Source organism: Ambystoma mexicanum, chromosome 1p, assembly GCF_040938575.1.
Source record: "Ambystoma mexicanum isolate Mex_15411 chromosome 1p, UKY_AmexF1_1, whole genome shotgun sequence".
Lineage (NCBI taxonomy): Eukaryota > Metazoa > Chordata > Amphibia > Caudata > Ambystomatidae > Ambystoma > Ambystoma mexicanum.
This window is the reverse complement of record NC_090921.1, coordinates 1260986666-1261010339: the sequence shown is the minus strand read 5'-3', so window position 1 is coordinate 1261010339 and position 23674 is coordinate 1260986666.

Here is a 23674-nt window from a genome sequence, read left to right as displayed (position 1 = left end):
GGACGGTACATTTCGGAACCCATCTCCACCTAGGGTTTTGGGTTCACTACTGCGAAATCTGGCACTGGTGGACATTTGGAGGAGGCATCATGTGGGACTATTCAGCATCGTCCAGGGTACATACTCAAATAGATTACTTCTTTACCGGGCAGGAGGTCATCACGGAATTCACTGCCACTGAGTACAAGGCTTGGGTTTTCTATGACCATGCCCCGCTGATAACAATTTGGCAGATGACCTCACCTAGACCACCGTTTCCAGCCTGGCACCTCAGGGTTGACGCTTTACTGGATGGGGTTTTTAAGGGATACCTAGAGGATCGAATTGAAGAGTTTTTTTAGATCAACGCCAGCAGTGTAGCTAAGTCGGCTACTGTATGGGATGCCTTTAAGATGGTAATGAGAGGGGCTGCGATCGGTAAGATTGGTTGGCTTTGGAAGGAATGATTGGAGGCCCTTTCCTGCATGGAAGTGGCGATCGAAAGGGGGAGCGTGAACAGGAGGGGGTGGCCTATGGCGATGGTCACTTATTGGCCCTCTGACAGAAGTGTATTGCAGAGTTGGAACTCATTGGCAAATTTGATTTTTCAGCCTACACTCGAAAGTTGCACATGGAAGGGGTAAATCGGTCCGATTGTTGGCATGGTGATGCAGCAGAGAGGCGCCAAGGGAAATGATCTGTGCTATACGGAATGAGGGAGGTGACGTTGTGAGGACACAATGTGGGATAAATTAAGTCTTATTCCGGTACTATGAGAACATGGACACGGCAGGGTCATTTGGTGATGGAGGGGAAATCGAAGAGTCGCTTGCTCAGATCGAGCTGCCCAAACTAGATGAGACACAGGCGGATACACCGGTGGATGCCTCACTCGCATCGATGAAATTGTATCGGTTATAATTCCTCTGCCGACAGGGAATACCCCGGGACTGGACAAGCTGCAGAAGGAATTTTATAAAACATAGGCATCAATATTAGCGCCAAAACTCCTCAATATGTTTGAGGAGGCGTATGTGGATGGTCTGCTCCCCTGCAGTTTCAGACAGTCTATAATCATGCCCGAACTTAAACCGGGAAAACTGCCTCTGGATTGCAGCTCTTACAGGCCGCTTTCCATGATCAATCAGGATTATAAAATCCTTAGGCCTTGTTAGCCAACAGGTTAAAAAGTGCCATCAGAGGCCTCGTACACACTGAGCAGACGGGATACATGCCAGGAAGGAGCACTGCATGGAACTTGTGATGGCTTCATCATGTGATCTATTAGGCTAGGCAACTTGGGGAGGACTGTGCAGTGGCCTCACTAGAAATGGTTGAGGCATTTGATTCTGTGAGTTGGGATTGGCTGTACGAAACCTTACAGCATTTCGGGGTCAGACCTGGGTCCCGGCAGTGGGTCATACTTCTTTAAATGCAACCCTGAGCTAGAGTGAGGACTATGAGGAAGATCTCTGGCGCCTAGGGGCTTTGTAAAGGCACTAAGCAGGGATGCCCATTGTCCCCGATGTTGTTTATCCTGGCCCTGAAGCCATTGGCTGAGTTTTTGCGAATGGACTATGGGGAGGCTGGCATCTCGACAGATGATGTGAGGCTGGCATCTCGACAGATGATGTGACGCATTTGATTATTAATCTTTGCAGATGACATTCTCCTCTATGTCCACTCACCTGAAGAGAATCTACTGCACCTTCTCGATGTCATAGACCAGTAGGCAGAGCTTTCTGGTATTCAGATAAGCAGCAAGAAGTCATGCTTGTACCCATTTGTGTAACTTGTGGGCCGAAGTCGCACACAGTTGCCAGATGTGGGATTGGGATGGCACCTAGAGACCTTACGGTATCTGAGGATTGAGGTTCGGCATGACATGGCGGCTTCCCATGTACATAATACACAGAGAGTGTTGGATGGTGTCCTCAAGTCGATGTTCTTCTGGCAGAGACTGCCCCTGTCAGTGATGGGCAGGCCGGCCCTGGTCAAGATGGTGGTGCTGCCTTGTTTGCAATATCATTTCACCAACATACCCTATGATATCCCCAAGTGGTTTTTCGTCAAATCGGACTCAGCAGTTAGAACCTTATTGTGGGGGGAGAGGAAAAGGGTCGCAATTGGAACCCTGCTTATGTACTTTGATAGTGCAGGTATACGACTGCCCACTTCAAATTATATTACCTGGCAGGTCAGCTGCAGTCGTGGTGAGCTGGCTAGCGGATGAGACCACACTAGATTTGATGCTTTTGCAGCCGTCTCTTCGAAGGTGTTTCCTGAAGGAGATACCAGTCTCTCGCCCGAGCCCTGGCTCCTTTGGTTAAGGAGGACTCTTTGGGTGCCCGGGACACTTACTCCACTAATATTCCACTGGTGTCGCTTGCTGGGAAATGGCCACGGGCTAGCTACACTGGGAGACCTGCGGGGGGAGGAGATACTGATGGATTTTGCAATCTTGAGGCAATGCTCAGGCATACACGCGGGCCAAGATTGAATGTATCAGAGTCTGCTGAGGAATATTGAAGCCCAATGGCCAGACTTTTCAACATGACTGGAAGGGGACCGAACATTGGAGTCTATGTATGATGTGACTGAAGGGGGTCACTGTAAAGCACAGGTGGGGAGTATCTGTACTCCTGCTCTCTATATGGCAGAGTAGAGGCACAGAGCACCCCAGCCAGGATTCTCCATGCGGTAGCTGTGGTCGAGCAACCAAGGTTTAAGCTCTCAGGAGGTGATGTGGGTTGGTTCTTAAGTACAGTGTAGTCCCCAAGCACCCACACAGGAATGTCCACACACTATGTTAGTGAAAACACAGTCTTTATATAAATAAGGTTCAAGTTATGTACACAATCACAATAACACACTTTGTACTCTGGCAATACAATAATGGCAAATATATACAGGTCTGTATGGTACAAATCTTAACAATCGATTCCTTTGAAATGAGTTCATGGCTAACAGCCCCAAATAGCATACAAATCAGATTATAAGATGAATCAAAGATAGACAACAGAAAGAAAGCAAGATAAATCAAGCAATGGCAGAACAGTCCCCTGTCTACCTAGAGACAGTTCTGTGTGAGGATCCCCTCACCTGGGAAACCTGTAAATAAAGTGTATTTGACAAGCCGAGTCCAATTATGCTCAATATAGTCTTGAGTCCTTCTTCTGGTTTCATAGAGTTCTTCGATGAGTTCTTGACAGGCCCCTCTTGAGTGCACTCCCTTTAAGGCAGGAGCCATGGGTCGTCGAGAGTCGGTGAAGAAAAAGGTGAACACTGTAATTGCAGCAGCAGCTTCGGTTCTTGCGGTGCTCATTGATGAACAGTCGAAAATGTCCTGCAAGCTGAGGCATGCGGTGCACCTCGGTGATGAGTGTTTTTTGCCACAGAGAGGTAATCAAGAACTTTGTCCCAGCAAGGGCATTGGGTCATCAGCGTCTCTGTGGTCTTCGGTTGGGGGGAAACCCACCAGCAGATTCTCCTCGGTCGGCGGCGGCCTTGGCTTTCTCCAGCAGGATGAAAGCGGTCGACGGTGATGAGCAAGGGAGTCCTTGGATCAAATGTCTTAGGCAAAGGAGCATTGCGGCTCCGGTGAACGACGGCGGTCGTCGACGGTGATGGATGGACTTCAATGTCTGGGTGCTTCACTTGGTGATTCTGCGGCGGTTCCCATCTCCGGTTGGCAGCCTTTCGAGGGTCTGACATCCAGGGAACTTTGACAAAGATCAGCTGGCGCATGATGGTCCCTCGTAGCTCGGGAAGAGGTCTCCTAGCCAGGTCCTCTCTTGGATTAGTTCCTTGACAGTCACGCAGATTTCAGATTAGTGAAGGACAGCAGCAGCAATTCTTCTTCTTCCAGCAGGCTTCACGGTTAAGCATCAAGTATCAACTTCAGGTTCTGAATGATTTCCATCAGTGAGAGGTCCCCAGATATACTGTTTGGTCTCTCATTCACTCTGCTGGGTCATACTCAGGCAACCAATCATTCAGAAGGGCATTCATGCAGACAGGCAGCCAATCAGGCTCACAGTGCATTCAGGCCATTCTCCTACCTCCAGACACTCACGGCAAGGAATGTGTATTGGGACAAGTACCCAACCATTCAGTACTTTACACTGCATTCATACCAGTTTCGGGCAGGGCTGTCTCAGTCTGTGTGTCACATACTAGAAACCAGACACCCATAACAAGAAGTGCATATTGGTCACACACTCTATTCACCAAGGTCCCACCCCAAGGGTGTACCCACAACATACAGTCACTGGGAAGGCTCCAGCCAGTCTGGCCTGTACTTCCCCACAAGACCATATATGGAACTTCCACCACACAGCCAGTCGGGGGAAGGGACGGGGTCAGGGCTTCCCGGGACTTCGGGAATAAAAGGTAACAGGCAATAGAAAGCAAGAGGCCACAGGGGCCATCTTGTTTCCTATCAGGAATCAACTGATTCCAATGGCAGGGCCTGGGTATCCCAAAATGGAGGATACTCAGAGCACCTGGCAAATTCAGCATGGAGCTGCCACCCGCCCATACCCTGCTCTGTGGGCCACATGCAGGTGCCCAACATACACTAGGAGTACAGTGTTGTACTCCCAACCATGGGTGCCATAAGGGTGTCCGAAGGATCTGTTCACCAAAACAAAAAAGAGGAAGAGACGCACCGCCAGGAGTCCCAGATGAACTCCTGCGTGGAAAACAAGACAGAACATACATGATAAAGCAATAAAGAACAAGGATATGGAGGCCCTGTCCCTCCAATGCATTTCCAACACCAGTCACTTGGTTTCCCGATCGTATGAACTACTCTTGAACAGGCACAGGGAGATAACCTTGGGAGTATGCACGCAGTTGGAGACAGATTCAGGCAGATCACTTACAGACACTTCTTGGACATGTCCACTGGGGTACACTAAGAGGGTCTCTAGGAACTCCAGATTCAAGCTTACCCAGCTGCATATTAAGCACAGGGCCTATGACCCCTCACAGGATTTCTAGATTTGGGGGGCAGGGATGCTGTGGTTCCCGAGATGCACGCATGAGGTTGTGGATTTTTTTTGCATGTTTGGTCCTGCCTGGTCATTGGCAGATTCTGGCAGGGGGTGATGAGCAAAGCAGCAGCGGGGGGTGAGGTTGTCTGGCCGGCAGAGGCCTTTTTTGGGCTTATATCCAGGGCAGTGGAAGCACACAGCACACATCACACGCATGAAAGACCTTATCTGTGTATTGGCTAAGCGAAGGATCGCTATGGCTTGGAAACAGGCTGAGGGCCCCAGAATAGAGGCTTGGTGGGCAGACCTGGAGAGATGAGATTTAGCTGAGTCTGCTGTCTAGCATAGGGCGGTGCATGGTGGGATGAGAAAGAGGAGTGTAAATGTTGAGGCTTGTGATGCATTGGTGCAGGCAATGTTCCCGCCGCATGAAGCGCATTTTCCGTAAGTGCGCCTTTTTGCAGATGTCACTACCCTGGCAAGGGTGTGGGGGGAACTGGAGGATAGGAGGGGTGGCCCGGTTCAATGCCGCTGCTGACCTCTGGGTGACCACTATGCTACCAAGGGGTAGCCTGGGCATTTGCTGTGTTGTAGTGCAGGGCCTTGATAACGGATGGTTTATTGACCGGACCATGAAGACTGTTCAGTCAAGGCTATGAGAGGTGCAGATGGGACGCGGGTGGCCCAGGGAGGAGGCCGGGTTGGGTCCAGCCTGAGTGGCACAGTTGGAGCAAGTTTGGTCAGATCTAAGTACTTCTGGACGATGTGTGGTCGCCGTCACCATTGGAGGTTTTTTGGACTATGCAAACTGTATCAAGACATGGGACATGACCTCATTTCACGGCAGCCTAGGCGTTGGCATACCTATGCTCCTGGAATGGGCTAATGGAATGATTCGGGTTGTTTTAGGGGGCACTTGGGGTAGATGGGGTAGGGATACTTTGAAGCCTTGTGCGGGTTGGACTGGAGTGTGCTGTCATTGTATGCACTGTGTGTCATTACTTGGGGGGGCTTACAGGGTTGTGCTTGCTGTTTTTCCCAAATGCTAAAAAAGGTTTCAACGAAAAAAAATTACATCACTTCACACCCAGTGCACATCTGCAATCCCTTCACATTGCGCTGCAGCTCATGACATCAAGATATACACATGCACTTTCGTCACCCACCCTTGCACAATAACATTCCACTATCAGACCATGTTACCTCCTTTCACTTTCAACAATGTCCACATATTTCACATTGCAACACCAATCCTGCAAGTCCTTCAAACATGTTTGCTTCTTGGGTCCCTTGACACTTACACGGAATGCTCCATGTTTCATCCCTCTTGATACTCCAAGTACTTTCACTTTAGCAATAACACTTTTGATTAACACGGAAAGTCCTGATTGCGAGATGCAACACTATCTGCGGCAAAGTCTTCAAATGCGTTATTTTCAGTCTGCAATAATAGTGAAAATGAGATATCTCTCTAGTCTGTTGCAGCTTTCTCGGCTAATCCAGATAGCCAAACCATCACTCTTATGGGCAATTGCTTTCTTACCATCATATGTAAATCCCTGCACTACATTTGGAAAACATTGCATTCATAACACATGTAATAGGCATCCTCATTGACTTTCGCTGTTTGGGAATTAGGCATATTCACCAGCCTCTCTGATAGATATCAAAGTGGTTCATGTTGTTTACACGCCGTTGCATCCCTTGCTTGTTTTGCCGTACATGGGCATCTGTCCACTGTAGTAACTAGGAAAACACCGTTTTCTTGTTTCAAACGCCTCTCACGTTTCCTCCAGACACTGCCACTCATTGCTCTCCTCCTCCTCATTTCCCAGGAGCCATCCACAGCGGCCATCAAGTTGCTCGGTACAGCATCTCGACGTTGCAGACCCTCCTTTCTGTCAGGTATTTAGCAACCGCTCCCCGTTCCGCATCTGTCCGTCCTCTTGATCAGTCGAGCGTCCAACCCTGCTAGGTCCTTTTTTTATATAACTCTTCCATATGATGTCCAAGCCAAAGTCCTCATTTCTTCCGAGTGGCTCAGGTGGATGGATCTGTGCCTGGACCCCTCCAACACTGTGGTTGGCCGCACGTTACTGTTTGTTATGCAACTCTGCGGCACACCTCGTCTACCTGCCCAGCTCAGCACTCCCCTTGCACACCACAGTGAGCTGCCTTCCCTGCTTCACACTCCGTTACCTCCCTTCCTCACGTGACATCCTGTAGGGCCAATGCTTTATTTGCATCCTGCCGTGTTATACAGCACTTTTGCAATTCCTTAATTTACTCTACCTTGATAACGAGGGTGAAAATGTATCAACGGGTTTCCTAAAATTACTAGAGGGTTTTCTTACACTTAATTCACATGCTGGAAAAGTAGAGGACTGAATCAGGATGTGGCAGCTGGTTTTCAAGAGGCGTTAACGAGACAGCACTTGTATGTTTAGACCAGTTGTGCAATTCAAATGGCAACGGGACATAAAAGAAGTTTAAGCCAACCTCCTTTCAGCCCACCTGACCATAAGCTTATGGCCCAAGTAGAGAGCAGCCCAACCCATCAAGCCCAAGTGCAACTAATGTCCCTGGGCACCACATGCCGCATACTTGGGTGCTCTGAGGCCTTCAGGTGTGTGCAGTGATGTCACCAGGAATCAAATTTAGGAGGGGCACAGAGGGGGCCAAAGACAAAAGTAGAGGGGGTACAGACAAAAATAAGGTGGGCCGCCTATGAAAGGTAATGTCTGACGCCACAGGCACTCCTGCAGAGAGGCTTTTGTGCACATCACTACCCACACCCCACCGCACTTCCCCTCCCATCAGAATGGAAGCACGAAACTATTCAGTGACTAATGGCCCATCATTAGCAGTTTCTTGGATACATTCTGATGGGAGGGGCTGCAAGCTGCTAGATCACTACTAGCTTTGAGTCAAAAGGAGCATTGCCGTGTGATAGGCAGACATTTGCCTCAGTGAGTGTCACAAATAAGACCATGCACAGAGAAAATGGTCACTGCTCTCCTTAGGTGGGGGGGCACAAAGGGGAGGCACAGAATTTCAGATGGGGGCCCTGCCCCCCCCCCCCCAGCATCCTCCCTAGCGACGCCACTGGGTGTGTGGTGCCTTATAAATATTGGAATAAACAAAATGAATTCTTAACAAATGTTCCTTTCCTTTGATTTTTAAATCACAGTTCTTACAGCTGCATAGTAAACTCTTTCCTCAGTCAGTTCCAACAGCGGCCTTTACATTTGCCGACCTCACTCTAGTAGACAATCCTGGGTGTCTAGCCCCCTTTTTCACTCACGATCATAGTCAGTACTGCTACAGCTTTACGTCCACAGCCTACCTTTTAGCCGCCCTGGGTGGCGGGTCTTCCTTTGGCGGGTGTTGTGTCCTCAGATGGTTGCTCCCCTCACCCCAGCACAGTTGGTTTCACATCCTAGCATCTCCCCAAGGACCAAACCATCGCCATTATTGTAAAGAAAGAATCTGGTAAGTCTTCATATGACATTTATCAAAGATACATCCAGTAAGTCCTTGTGTTATTAAGCAAAGAGCCCACCAGTACCCACCACCCAGGCTACATAACTCTCACTGACACTCAGTGGCACTCTGGGTGGGCATTCTGCTATTCATACGCATACACATTCTACACATGGCATCACTCAATCTGACATCATCCTCACTCAGCATTCACCCACACAGACATCAGCATATAATACAGATACAACAGTAACATCATGGAATTTGGTGGGAATTCCAATGGCATTACTTCCAAACTCACAATGAGGTTCAATAATCTGATATGTACAATTCAATGGAGCAACATTATAAGAGCCATCATCCAATGCAATATTTCTTTGGGGGGGAAACTATTTCTAGCAGCCATAGTTTTCCTGCCACAATAATCTTTACAATGTTTTTATTAACAGAGCACGGCATTATAGATGGCTAATGTGTTTGTGGAGCAGTTGTTTGAACAAGGATTACTTATGCTGCCTTTCAGTATTTCATATATATACTTGCACTACTACTATTAAGAATCCAGCGTTCCAACAGTACAAATATTGGGAATATAAAAATGTCTGGGGCTGCAAAAGGATAATGTATCTGGTGCGTTAAAGCCATTGTGACGTCATAGATTCATTCACATCAGATCCTTAGGAACAGACCATGGCATGTTGTATACAGTTAAAGTGGTTTGAGAGCTTGCTAGGACTGTGGGTCTTGCTCTAGTGTGTGCGTTGCTATCTTCTTTACGTTGCTTGCCGCCTGTCAGGTGGATCTCACTGAAGCAGATCACTGCAAGACCAGGAGACTACATGGACACTCACCCGAGAGTAAGAGGTGTCACCCTCTACCATTGCTGAACATAAGAATTTCAATTCCAACCATCCAGGAACACGTATCCCTACATTTGCCTTGAGAAAGACCTCAAAGGTTGAAACACGTTTCGGCACTAATGGAATAAAAGTATATCACATATTCTGTACCACATATGAAGTTTTAGCAAAGCATATGTTGGTCACAAGAGTGACAACCAATGTGTGAATTACTGAAAGAAAATAAATCAACAAATGTTGCAAACACCTAACGTGTGTGGAAATTGATACTCAATGGATACTAAGGAACCACTGTCCAGCTCCTAATTTCAAGTTTTTGGATCTCAGTAACACAGAGCATGTTGTATACAGTTGATAAGACCTGTTAGGGAGACTGAATCATCATTTCTTTATTTTTCTTAAGATTGTTTCTCAACAAGGAGAGGCTAATTTTATAAAGAAATTGCACACTATAAATGTCAATATCCTGCCGTTCCAGGTTTCATGCATTTATTTGGGAAAATGTGCTCTAAAATCCAACACAGAACACATTTAAAAAAAAAGGAAAAAGGCATTAAGAAACCACATGCCTACATACCTACGATTCCACTAAAATAGTTACATTGATTGCTACAATTGCTTCAGTAGCACCAGGATCGCTCACAGCCTCCATGGTGTGGTGACACATGTGGCTGGCACCATCGCTCTGAAAATACTTCCAGCACCACTAAATTTCTGGAACTCTGCCACAACCGGTACGGCATGCGGGCCTCCGTAACTCCTCTCTTTTGCGTTAAGTCACTATTGACTGCTTCTCAAACACTCCAGGCATGCTGCTTTCCAATCTGCCTGGCTGTTATCAGGGAAAAATGTATTCATTCAGAGCTGAATAATCTGAAGCCTCAAAGAACACTGGACATTTCCATTCCACAAATTGCAAGATTACTAAATTGTGCTTATCATGGTCCATGTTCGATAAAACGCACTAGCAAGTCCCAAGGGGTACTTACTTCATAGTGGAATAGGGGATCAATGGTCATCAAGGTTTAGGCAATGGTCGAGACATGATGAACCACAAGGCCAAACTCACCAAAGCCAGCCTATGGTCTGGGTAGGTCCTCAGACAGTACTTTGCAATTTTAATGAGCGCTAAAAAGTCCATAATTATTCAATGTAAAAGAATATTAAAAGAACAAGACTGAAGAGAATTGCAGCAAGACCGATGACATTTGGTGGAACTGAGCAATCGAATGAGCTGAGCAACCACAAGCAATGATCTTTGATTTTCCAGATCCACATGAAAAAAAGACTCCCCATACTATGGCGATCCGATTTATGTATTTATTTATTTTTAATTTGTAACACGTCTAAACCCAGAGGCATCAAGGTACTGTTGCACGACCAGTTACGTCTATTGCGGAGACGGAAAATACATTTCCCGATTGTGTCATTACAAATGAAAGCTCTGCAGAGTCAAACCAGTCATTGTGGAGAACGTAAAAAAATCTTTAATCCATTTTCTTCTTCTTTGCCAATTCCACAATGACTTGAGGAGACGGCTGATGTTGCTCCTATTAAGAGTAGTGGGGATACGCAACGTCAGTCCATCAATGGTCTTCATGTTTGACAATTTGTCGTCAACTGGGAAGGATAGCTCAGGAGCAACGCTCTGGTTTTATAAACAAAACTACAATGATGAGCAAGGGTTCAGTATCCAGTCCTGGTGCTGTGCTTAGAGGCTGGCCTGAAGCTCAATATACACAAACAATGTCACTATTATTATATTTTTAACAACGACAGGGAAAAATTTCGTTTTTGCATCTGGCTCCAAAAAACAGATAGACGACACCTGCGTGTTTTTGCAAATTAGATAATGAAACTGCCAATATACCACTTGCAGCCGGCCATTGCTGCATTCCCCATGAGGAGAGTCTTTTTCTTGATGAAAACCTTTGAAAAATCATGGATCTGTGTTTTATTCCTCTCCTGGCATGTTGATGTATGTCATGTATTATGTTGTGGTTAGCACTGTACACAGAAGACATTGATCTAAGCTGGAAGTGTTTTAAATAAGAATCAATCAATCTCTCTGGGACATTCTTTTAGGTGCACGTATGTTACTTGGGGCAATTACCCATTTTGCACTAGTCTAAGTGACCGAGTTTGTGCTGGTGTAGGGCCCATGAGACAGCACACATTGTGTTACTGGCTGCTGGTTTTAGTGGTTTTAGCCTGGCGCAGAGACAGCATTTGCATGAATGTTACCACTGAATCTAATCCCTGCGCAAATGGGCTTATTGCGCATGCTCTAACACAAAAGAAAATATGTGCATGGCACTGCTGGTACATCTAGCAAACATATGGGGCTGTGATGGCTCTATAACCAGGAATTCCTAACTAGATTAGAAGTAGTCCCTGGCATAAACCTCTGACAACCTTCCTCCACTGGAAGCGAGAACAGTCCCAGAACGCAGCCAGCATGGAAAGACCACTTAAACATATCATGGCACGTGTCGCTATATTATGATATATCATTTTATGGTGTAATGCTATGTCATGTCATGCGATGTCATCATATGCGGTGATGATATTATGCCTCCCATTAAAATGAAATTTCCTGACATCATATCTGGCAGTGGGCGGAATTCTTTTTTCGACTCTGTGGAAGTTGTCCATGGTGCTGTGCGCTTTTCTGCAATCTGTGTGGATTCCATGAGCCGGCGGATACATTTTGTTTTTTTGCACGAAAGTAGAATGTCTATGGGATTTTCCCAGCGCGCTTCTCACGCAATGCATTCATAAATTCCGCACAGCAATTTCCACACAGGAGTTGGCTTGATGAGAGTGGTACTCTTGCTTTCCTGCCACCATCATCTCCTTTGATGCGTTTGGCCAATTCCCACATGCGAGAGCTGTGAATGTGATGATGTGAGGCGCACCATTGCTTTCGTCCCCTACTCCCTCGTCTCCTGCAATAAGTTTGTCCAATCGCCACATGCATAAGCTGCAAATGTGATGGCGCAAGCGGCATGGTTGCTTTCATCCTTGCCTCCCTTGTCTACCACTAAGTGTAGAGAATGAGCCAAGTACCGCCACCTCAAGCATCGCGGCCATGTTGCCTATATGCTGGGAACCTGAATGTGAAATATGTGCAGTGCCAGTGGAGATACCAATACCAAGGGGAATCCTGGAAGCAAGGTTCCCATTGTGAAAGCCGTACCTGCATACACAACAATATTATGGCCATTTCAATGAAATTCCAGACGAAGCGGGAAAAGTGAGCAAAAGGGAAGAGTGGTGACGTCACACGAAACAGGGCTGATGCACCCAGAAGAGATGCAGAGGCAAGAGAACATCAACATTCTATAAGGTATTAAGAAAGTATCGAAGATAAGCAAAATTTCGGGATCGAGATGAAGATGCTTCTGCTACAGAAAAGATGAAGACATTAAGTCATTTTACACATGTACAGATGAAAAAACACACAAGTAGACAAAGTATTCTTGAGGCTAGCTATGTAGTGAATAGATTGCGGCATGCGCCAACACATATGTATGAGTGAGTGAACTATGGACGATTCCACTATGCATTTTAGCAGAGCTTGACCAGAAAAAGAAGGCTTTTCTAGTGTGTTGCAGTTGAAAAGCAATCGAATTACAGAAGTGAATCAAAGAAGGGCGAGGCTGGACCAGCCCCAAGAAGCCAAGGCCGCTCTGGGTTGGGATGATCAGACGGTAGCTACAAACGTGTGGAAGAACAAACAACTGTTCAGAAGACGGGCACGAAAACAATGAAGACGTCAGAGGTTCATTAAATAAGAATATTTATAAGGTACCAAAAGCTCAAAACCATGGTCTTCTGTCATGTGGAGGGCTGAAAATGGACAATCGGGATGTGCTATGCCTATGCAAGGAGATAGAGTATGCTAAACTCCCTTTTATTCTCAGGCATGAAGAACAAACTCAAGGCCAATCTTCAAAGTGCTAATTGACTGGCAGTCAACAGTGTGAAAATGGATAGTATACTAATTGGTGGGAAGCTATGGTCAAGACCAACCCACTAGCACCTGGAGGCCAGCCTGCGTGCTGCTGCCGTATGTGGAAAAGTACTGACGGATGTAAGGGTGCCAACCAATTATAGAGAGCCATGTAGTAAAGAGCCCTATAGTTTGTGTAACCAATGGGACATCATGTATTTGATGACGTTCATAGTGACATGTTTGAGGGGAGGGCTTAGTTGCCCCACCTGATACTAGAGACCCTATCACTTTCTTAGACCAGTATGGAACTTATACCTAGATGTTCACTTAGACCCAATCAATTTCTCCAATAGGTTTTTGTTGTTTGCCTAGTAGGATGACGTCAGCAATGACGAGTTTGTACTATATAAGTGGCTTTTTTATAAAGTTTGTTGAGAGAACACGATCGAACGTCCATTGATTTCCGTTGTAACTCCCTGTTTTAGACAATTGCAAATAAAACAGCTTTGATTTGCCAACTTCCTGAGTTAGTTTGATTATTGATGTTTGAGTATCTTCTGAATCCGGATCCATCTCAAACTATTTCTACCTCCTCTTAAAGGGTTGGGTTGAGCACCCCGGTTCACGTGGTAGCAGAGAGATGATGGTTAAAGAACCGTTGACCTAATAAGTTTTGAGGTCTCGGTAATATCGGACATACAGCGTCTTTTAGCTTAAAGGACGTGAAGCTCCCTGTAGATAGCGGAAATTAGCTTAAAGAATCTTGCAAGTGCAGGTGGGACGGGTCCCTTGGTTTCATACAGTATCCCCACCCGATTTCTACAGGAAGCTGAGCGGAGGGAAGTCTGAAGCGGCTGGTTGAGGAGGTGATGATCCTGAGAGTCAGAAGTTGAAAATGCAAATGGTGAGTAGACTGAGTGAGGTGGCAAAAACATGAATGGGCAGTGAGTGGAGAGAGTGATAAGGAGAAATTAGCAATGGAGGGTAGTTGGAGTAAATAACTTAAGACGACGAGCGTCAAGTTAATAGGTGAACAGCTCGAGACGATGAGCGTAATTGACTTGAGACGAGGATCGTCAAGAAATTAGGGACTGTGAGATGAGGAATGTCACAGTTAGGTTAAGCCCAGAATCCTGCGTCATAGGGACGACAGAGGGGTTGTATCCAGAGTCCCGAAAATGGATGACGTAGAATACATACAATTTAAAGATTGTCTAGAGGGAATGACTCACACTCCGCCTGAGTATTATTAGGGGCAAGGATAATTATGAAGCTTGTGAATGGAGATGTAGTCATGAGGATTGTAGACAGATATATACGTAGGCCGGCCAAGTCTGTCAGTTCCTCCATTTGTTTTATGTGTTGTATAATGTGTATGTGGTGAAGAGATAGTGAAAAATGTAAGACGTGGAAGAAAGCACAGAGATTTGAAAATGTATTATTTATTTATTTAGTTGAACTGATGATGTTTAGTGAATAAGTAGATTGAAATAGAACGAGATATAAAAGGCTTGGAGCTTCGACGGTTGGTGCATGCTCATCTTGTGTTATTTTTCTGAAATGTATATAAAGTGTAAAAACAACTGTGTATTGAGGAAGTAAGGCAAAGCAAAGATTGAGATGAACAAGAAAAAAAAGACAGAGAAAGAGAGGAATTATTGACGGGTGATGAGGTTAAAAGAAAGGATAGACAAAGACGGGAACAGTTGTATCAGAATGAGCAGCTAAAAAAATAGGAAAGAGCAGAGGAGCCAAGGAAATATGATAACAAGCAGAGAGCAATTAAAGAACAGGATAAGTTAGAAAGAAAGAGAAAGGAAGACGAAGAGCAGAAATTAAGAGATAAAAGAATGCAAAGATGTAGCGACAAAGAGATGCATAGTGCAAATGAGAGAAGAGAGGTGAGAATACATGAAGAGGAAAGGATAAGTGAAGAAGCAAGGAAACAAGAGAATTTTACGAAGAAATAGAATGCAAGATAAGGCAAAGGGCACGTGACATTGATCACATAGAGAAAGAATTAATGGAGCCTAAACCAGTAGTAGCATGGGAAGACATAGAAGAATTCTTCCCAACACATGTACCAATACCAGGTCCATCTAGAGCAAATCTAGAGGAAGAATTCGATAATAATAATAATAAGAAGCATTGGTGACAAAATCGATAAGGTCTATCATGAGATGAAGGCCAAGAAAGAGCCGAAAGGAAAGGGAAAAGCCGATTGACTTGAAAGTATGCAGTTGCACGGCAAGGAGGGAAGTTTTTACAATCTCGAGCATAGAGCGTTGTCTTTGGATAGACTAGCTCTGAATAGAGACGAGAAGGAGGGGAGCCACACGAGCTGGGGACAGGATTTAGACAAGGACAGAGAAACCTTCTGTGGGAGGAGGGTGCTAGTGCTTGTGGTCCTGAGGAGTGTTCTCCGACAGACAGAGAAGTAAGATGGTCAGATCTAGACCTGCCTAAATCTCAGGCGTCAGAACCTATAGCGCAGCTAGATCGAACCAGAGGGCAGTCCCATAGTGAGAGGGGGGACTGGCCACCTTATGTGAGCAGGTTAAGGTCGCTACCAGGAAGAAGGCGGTGAGGAACCATTGTCCCTGCTATGGACAGACAGATGATGGGAGATGAATGTTCATTTGGGATCTCACTGTTTCCTTTGTTAGAAAAAGGAGGGGCCAGACCACAGTATATAGCATGGCCACAGATGGATAAGGATAATCTAAGGTGTAAGCTTCTGAGTTTAACTTCTGGTGCTGGGAAATGGATACATGAGTTGGAGAAAATGACAGGCGGAAACACGTTAGTAATAGGAGACATTAAAGGTCTTCTACTATCCTTGGGGAGAGAGCTGATGACATTTGGTCGAGAGCCGGATACTAGAATGTTACAGCACAGAATACGGCTCATGACGGAGCGCCATTTAATAAATGTTGAGCGGCAGTCTGGAAAGCACTTAGAGTGCAATATCCAGATACGTCAGATATGGCAGCCATAATGGCATGAGAGATGAAGGAAGGGAGAAGATCCTCTTGTTTACATTCTGAATTTTCAGGAGGAATGGAGTTTGGAAGCGTGGGAACCATGTATTATGTCAAGGGCTGCCAGATCAAGTACAGAAACAGCTTAAGATATTGGTGGATATGGAGGCAAAACCATGGTCAGAAATACAGCTGACCATTGCGCATTATTGCCAATTACTGCAGGAGAAAAATTGAAGGAAAGATGATGGTAGGAAAGGCGAAGAAGCAAAATTAGTGCAGAAGAAATTGTCAAGATCTGCCATAGAAGGGGCGACGTTGACCTGTGGAGAAGGGCAAGCATCACAGCAAGCAGCAGGTATGCTACAGTTGAATAACCAAAGGCATTTTGACCAAGGAAATAATGGGTTTCTACCACGAGGAAGGGGAGGTTTTCGAGGAAGAGGCTTCCAGCACAATCAAGGAGGCTTCCAGAATAGTCAGGGAATTTTCCAGAATAATCAAGGTGGGTTTCAGGATACGCAGAATGATAACCAAAGCATGCAGGGTGGGCAAATTAGGAGGCCTCCTCCTGTATGTTGGACATGTGGAATGACAGGGCACATAGCGCAGATGTGTGGGAGCAAAGGGTTTGTGCAAAATGGGCAGTTCTCAAGAGGGGGGGACCACTTATCCACCTGCATATAGCCAACAAAGTAGGGACAGGTTTGCTCAAAATCAGACAGTGCTGCAAGCACAAGCGCCGAGAATATAACGGGCTTTGCAACCACAGCAGACACCATTGAACTTGCCACAAGGACAGTCACAGCATGTACCCATGTAAATACAGCAGGCCCAAATATGGGACAGTTAATGACTTCAAGGATAGGGTGTGTCACCATTGAGGGAGGGAATCCTTTCACCGGCATGGGAATAAGCATGTACCCGCAATAGGACAGCTCACTGGGTGACTTGATGTGTTCTGTGCAATCTGTGACTCCCAATCCTCAAGAGCAACCAAGGGTTCATGTCACTATAAGAGGCAAATCTTTTTCTTTTTTGGTAGACACGGGTATACATGAGCTTGTTACACGTGTGTAACAAGCTCATGTATACGAGAGGGGAAATTTACATTATCTGGAAATGCCATGAATGCTCAAGGTTTCACAGGAGTAACAAGTAGAGTTCCTTTTACTGAAAGATTGCCAGTCTCTATAGGAGATTGTGATGTGTCTGTGCCATTATTGTATTCAAGGCAGACACCAATAAATATACTAGGTTGAGATTTAATGACTAAGTTAAACATGACGATTTCATTTACTGATGAAGACATAGTGTGTTCAACACCAGGAATGCATTATTTAAACATGAGTGAATATATCATGGCATTTACAGGGCAAATGGCCATACGAGGAGTATGTTAGAACCAGAGGTGTTCCACTATGGGGTATGCATTTTGTTAACATGGCTACCTGGTTTAGTGGCTAAGACTCTGAGAATACCTGATGAGTTTTTATTTAGGCCAAGGATACCTATGGATGAAGAGGGGGATGAGTCTTTCCCTTAGAGTACGGGTGCACAACATGCGGCCCGCGGGCCAAGTGCGGCCCGGCATGTTGATTTTCCTAATGGAGGGCGCCCGCAAGCAGCTACGGCCGTCCTCTGTTAGGAAAGCTTTTTTTTTTATACTTGCTGGGCCGGGAAATGCTGACCCTCTATTGGTGGACTGCATTTACTACGTGGCTCTAAGGAGTCACTTAGTGCATGTGCAACACCAATAGAGGGTCAGCACTGTGGCTGGCGTGGACTGTTACTGGAAGGCATTTCAGCCTTGCCACGCCAGCTGCAGCGCAACGACATCCACGGTGATACATTGGACGCTCTCATGTTCTTTTTTGGTTTGTGTGTGTGCTAGGAGTTTGGGGGGTGGGTGATGGAGTATCCAGCATTGCAACAGTGGATCGGGTGAGGCGCAAAAAAAGTCCTGCTACTTCCCCCCCTCCCCCAAATGCAGTGTGCATAATTCTATACATACGGCCTCATTTAAGCAGCTTCCCCTCCCATCAACATTTTTATGGTAACATTAGTGGCAGATGGCATTTTACCACCTACACATACAGATTGCACCAACAGAAGTGACCTCACAGAAAAGGACGTTGCAAGGAGCAACATCATTCTTTGATACTTGGAGGCTCCATGGAAGTGACTTTAGAATAGGTTGCAATAAGTAAGCCAAGTGGCAAATAACTTTGTGGTGCAAAATACTTAAATTGCATTCTTAATATATATGCATCAACTCTATAGTCATTAGAATTAGTTTTTTATAACAGCATGATAACATAAGCTATGAAGTAAATCACTGCAGATAAGGCACAGTGCGATTACATGATTTGCCCAGGATCACACACTTTGGTTAGTAGTGAAAACGAGATGCAGACAGTTTCATTTGTTGATGCCAATGCTATTTAGCTCACTGTCTTTGTGAGGGGGTGCAGGGCATGGGGCACCGTTTTTAGTTGTGGGTTTGTGGCCATGGGGCATAGTGTTTGGTTTGTAGGTGGGGGCCATTTGGCATAGTTTCTGGTTGGAGGGTGGGGGCCATTGGGAATATTGTTTGGTTCTGGGGTGTGAGGCATGGGGCATAGTGTTTGGTTGGGGATAGGAGTAAAGGGGCATAGAGTTTGGTTGGGGGGTCGTGGCCATGGGGAAAAGTGTTTGTTTGGGAGGTTAGTGGCCATTGGGCATAGTGTCTGGTTGGAGGGTGGGGGTCTTTGGGAATAGTGTTTGGTTGGAGGGTGGGAGCCATGGGGCATATTGTTTGGTAGGTGGGTGGGAGGCATGGGGCATAGTGTCTGGTTGGAGGGTGAGGGCCATTGGGCATAGTGTTTGGTTGGTGTGTGGGGGCCATGAAGCATAGTGTTTGGTAGACATGTTGGAGGCATCGGACATAATGTTTGGTTGGGGGTGTGGGAGTAATGGGGCATAGAGTTTGGTTGGGGGATGGTGGCCATGGGGCATGGTGTTTGGTTGGAGGGTGGGAGACATGGGGCACAGTGTCACACTCAAGAGTGAACCCAATCATAAAGCTAAATTAGGCACAGTTAAGAGATGTACCTCCTTTGCCTTTTGTGGAAACCTGACTTAACGAAGGCCATACTCCCAAGAGTATGGCCAACTCAAACAGCAAAGTATAGCAGTCCAAATAGCAGTCCAAAATAACAAGCTTGTGCCTTGCAAATCTAAAGCGGCATAATGCGTGAAATGTTTGAGCGCAGTGTTTTTTCTCCTGAATGATTTGTCTACTTTGTCCACTGTTGCCAATAAATCCTTATGAAAGAAATGAATTATAAAAATGGAAAATCGGTAGTATAAAATGTACGTTTGAAATACAAATAAAGACCAATACACCAAAACATGTATTCTTTTTCCATGTGTTTAATAAAAATGGAGGGTTGAAAAATACTCCTGCCACTCCCCCGCCTACCGCTCCCAAATTTATTTTTTGGCCCACTATAGGCAGCATGTAGGGTACCTTAGGCCCTCTGGCAAAATCAGTTGTGCACCCCTGCCTTAGAGTTGCAAACAACTATAGCGCGAGGAGAAATAGCTATGCTTCATGGAGTTGATAATGAAGGCAGACGATGGAGCACAGTGATTGCCATTGGAGAGAGATACAGATTGACTGACGTCACTGGTGAGGATATGTTTAGGGATAACCCGTCAGATGATGAAGTAGTATTTAAAATAAGTATCACTTATTGGGTGAGGGCAATAAGATGTGAGGGTCCTCAGAAGATGATGACAGCACAACAAGGTTCTGCATTTTTTGATTAATACATGGCGAAAGTGCCAGTTTCATTAAGGATCACAGGCCCTTATGATGTAGGCCTATTGAAAGGGATTGGAGAAGTTAAAATTAAACTGAAGCCCGGAGCAATTTTGCCTCAAGCACAACAGTATCCCATGTCTCGAGCAGCAGTTGAGGGTATTTTTAAGAAGATATCCGCCATGATGGATCAAGGTATCTAAGTGACGTCAGAGTCACCATGTAATACCGCAGTGTATCCGATTAATACATCTAAAGGGGGGTTGTGGCATTTAATTCAAGACATGCGCCCAATTAATCAGATTGTAAAGGCCGTGTTTCCTCTAGTTCATAACCCGGTGACGATCTTGTGTAGTATCCCTGTTGAGGCACGATATTTCACTGTGATTGACTTGAAAAATGTGTTTTTCTCAATCCCACTGCATAAAGATTCCCAAGATCTGATGCTGCTTATGATCAGACAGACTAAGATAAAAATCACAAGATTACCTCGGGGGTACTGTGAATCCCTATCGATTTTCAATAGAGTCCTGCTGATGGACTTGAGCAATCTTGATTTGCAAAGTGTTGTGTTGCAATACGTGGATGACATTTTAGTCTGCAGCACCTCAGAGGAAGAGTACAGTTCAGCTAATGATTATTGTAGCAGAGAAAGGATATAAAGTGGACAAGGAGAAATTGTAATATTGTCAAGAAGAGGTGCTATGTATAGGAGAGTTGATCTCACATGAAGGAAAAAGAGTTACACCTGGAAGGCCTGAGGCTATTTTAAAAAGAGCAAACCCACACACGATAAAGCACATGCAAAGATTTTTGGGGCTATGCAATTATGTTACAGCATGGATATTTGATTATAGTTCATACGTAAGACCCTTGTTACGGGCACTGAAAAAGGCACAAGCAAGTCAGGAAAAAAGTGTCTGAACTGAGGAAATGGAGGAAGGGTTTGGTGAGTTTAAAATTTTCACAGCTCCAGTCTTAGGGATTCCCAATTATGCTGAGGAATTCTTCTTATGTTCGCACACAAATGGTACGGTCATGACAACAGTACTCAGGCAGAGAACTACATTGGGGTACAAGCCTTAAGCATAACACAGTGATATTTTGGACCCAGTAATGAGGGGTCACTTCCCTTGCGAACAATCATTGGCAGCCGCCGCGTTCGCCATTGAGAAAGCTGCCAGCATAGTGATGGGGTGTTCCATGACGTTATTTGTTGAACATGCTTTGTTTGCTATTGTGAAAAAATCTACGGGTACTTAAATGGCTTCTGCCTATGAGGTGGTCATATCAAATCCAACGATCAAAATAGTCAGATGTAGAATAGTGAAGCCTGCCATGTTTGTAGCAGAACCACTGACAGAAGACACACATGCACATGATTGTTAGAATTATAAGGAATTCTATTATGGGTTTCCGAGGGTGAAAAAAATGCTTTAGCAGCTGGGGAAATCCTCTTTATTGATGGCCCTTCAAAAATCAATCAAAATGATGGGCGAAGATATACAGATGCCGCTGTGATAAACACAGGGCCAATGGGGAATTTGAAGTATTGATAAGTGCACGACTACCGTCTCACTTTTCAGCACAGGCTGTAGAATTAGTGGTGCTGATTGTTGCGCTCGAGAAAAACACAGACCAGGAAGTGATGGTCTACAGTGACTCTGCCTATGTGACGTCGACAGTACATGCAGGGTTAGCATGTTGGAAAATCAGGAGCTACCTCAGAGTGGACAGCACTACAGTGCAGCATGCTGCATTATTGGATAGACTTATTAGAGCACTACAGCTCCCAGTAGCCATCACAGTCTTTAAGTGTGCAGCTCACACTAAGAGACTGACTTTGTTTCACACAGAAATCAAGCCGCATATGAAGAACCAAAACAAGTTGTATGTTCAGGAGAGATCATGAATTTGTATACGCCTAATGTGAATGAAAGAATGGTGGTGATGATGAGTGTGAATGACAGTTTTAACAGTTTGTCTAAAACTCAATTGATGGAAATTCAAGGGGGTGCACCACAGGATGAGAAAGATCTGTGGACACACAAAATGGTGGCGATAGGAAAGCACTAGTAAACTGGTGTGCCTGTAGCCTTATTAAGGGTGGCGTTGGAACAGCTGCACTACCCTGTGCATGTTACTAGAAAAATCCTTGCAGCAACTATTGCAGAGGACTGGTTTGTACCGAACCTGATAGAACACGTTGCATTTTATGTAGTAAACTGCATCGTATTTCAAATGTTTACTGCTGGACACACACTGCGTACAGTCAGAGGAGTTATCCCGGGACCTAATGGTCCTTTTCAGCATTTACACATCGACTTTGTCAATATGCTGCAGATCTGTAATGGATACAGATATATGATAGTAGTAGTATGTCTCTTTTCAAGGTGGATTGAAGCCGGTTTGTGTACACATCCAGATTCCACCTGTGCAGTGAAATTTTTAGTACGAGAAGTGTTTCGTAGGTGGGGAATATGTGAAGTGTTAACATCAGATAATGGCCCTCATTTTGTAAATGAGGTCTTTGAACAAATAAGCTTGTTGCTTAGTATAAAGCACAAGTTCTCTTTGGCTTATCACTTGCAAGCGAATGGAATCTGTGAGAGACTCAATGGCCTGCTTAAGGAAAGGATAGCTAAACTGAAGCTCACATTGAAGAAAAGATGGTTACATTGCCTGCCCCTTGCATTATATGCGATGAGGAATCAGCCAGCCTCTGACCACCATTTTACGCCCCATGAAATAGTGGCAGTGAGGCGAATGAGGACACCCCTCACTCCTCCATCAAGAGCTAGAAGTGATGCCCAGATGACAGCAGAATTGTTAGGAAATGAGCAACATGCCTACTTAACATGTATGACTACAAGTATCTCTGTCATTTCAGAACAACTCTAACGGACAGGGTGTCGGGCTCAGAACACAGATGAGGACCATACAGCAACCAGACAAGAAAAATTACTACAGACTAGACTTTTTCCTGGTGATCAGGTGTTAATCAGGAACTTTGTACGCAAGTGGCATGAACCACGCTTTCATGGCCCTTTCATTGTGGAAGATGTTACACCTTCAGCAGTAAAACTCTTGCGAAGATGAGCTTGGATATTCCTCGGTGACATGAAAGTCTACACCGGAGAGTCCCCTTAACCCCCACCCCAGTCAGAAGCAAGCCTCGGAGAAGAAGTTTAGCATGTGCAGACAAGATCAATGAAGAGTCAGAAGGACACAGAGGCTGTCCAATAGACAGATAAAGAGTACATTGGACTGTGGTTCTATCGAGACACTCTTTATAGCTACTAAATAAGGAGTGAAAGAAAAAGCTATTTGTTCTTGAACCACAGGAGTTTACATTGGGCTGAGCCACATTTAAGTCTTGATCGAGAAGGAAAAGATGCCAGATCTGGAATTCCTTTTTGACGAATGGAAGAGGTAACAGTTCCCTGATTCCTTTCAAACAGAGTTTCTTTTTGGAGGCACCCATGGTAGTGCCTGATGGCCATGGGCACCGGATCATTCTTACTGTTTTTCTCTTCATTCTTCGTGCATACCCTGTGCTTGTGGGGAGAACTCTTAGTGTTCATCTGTTCCTTCAGTATCCTAAAAATGGT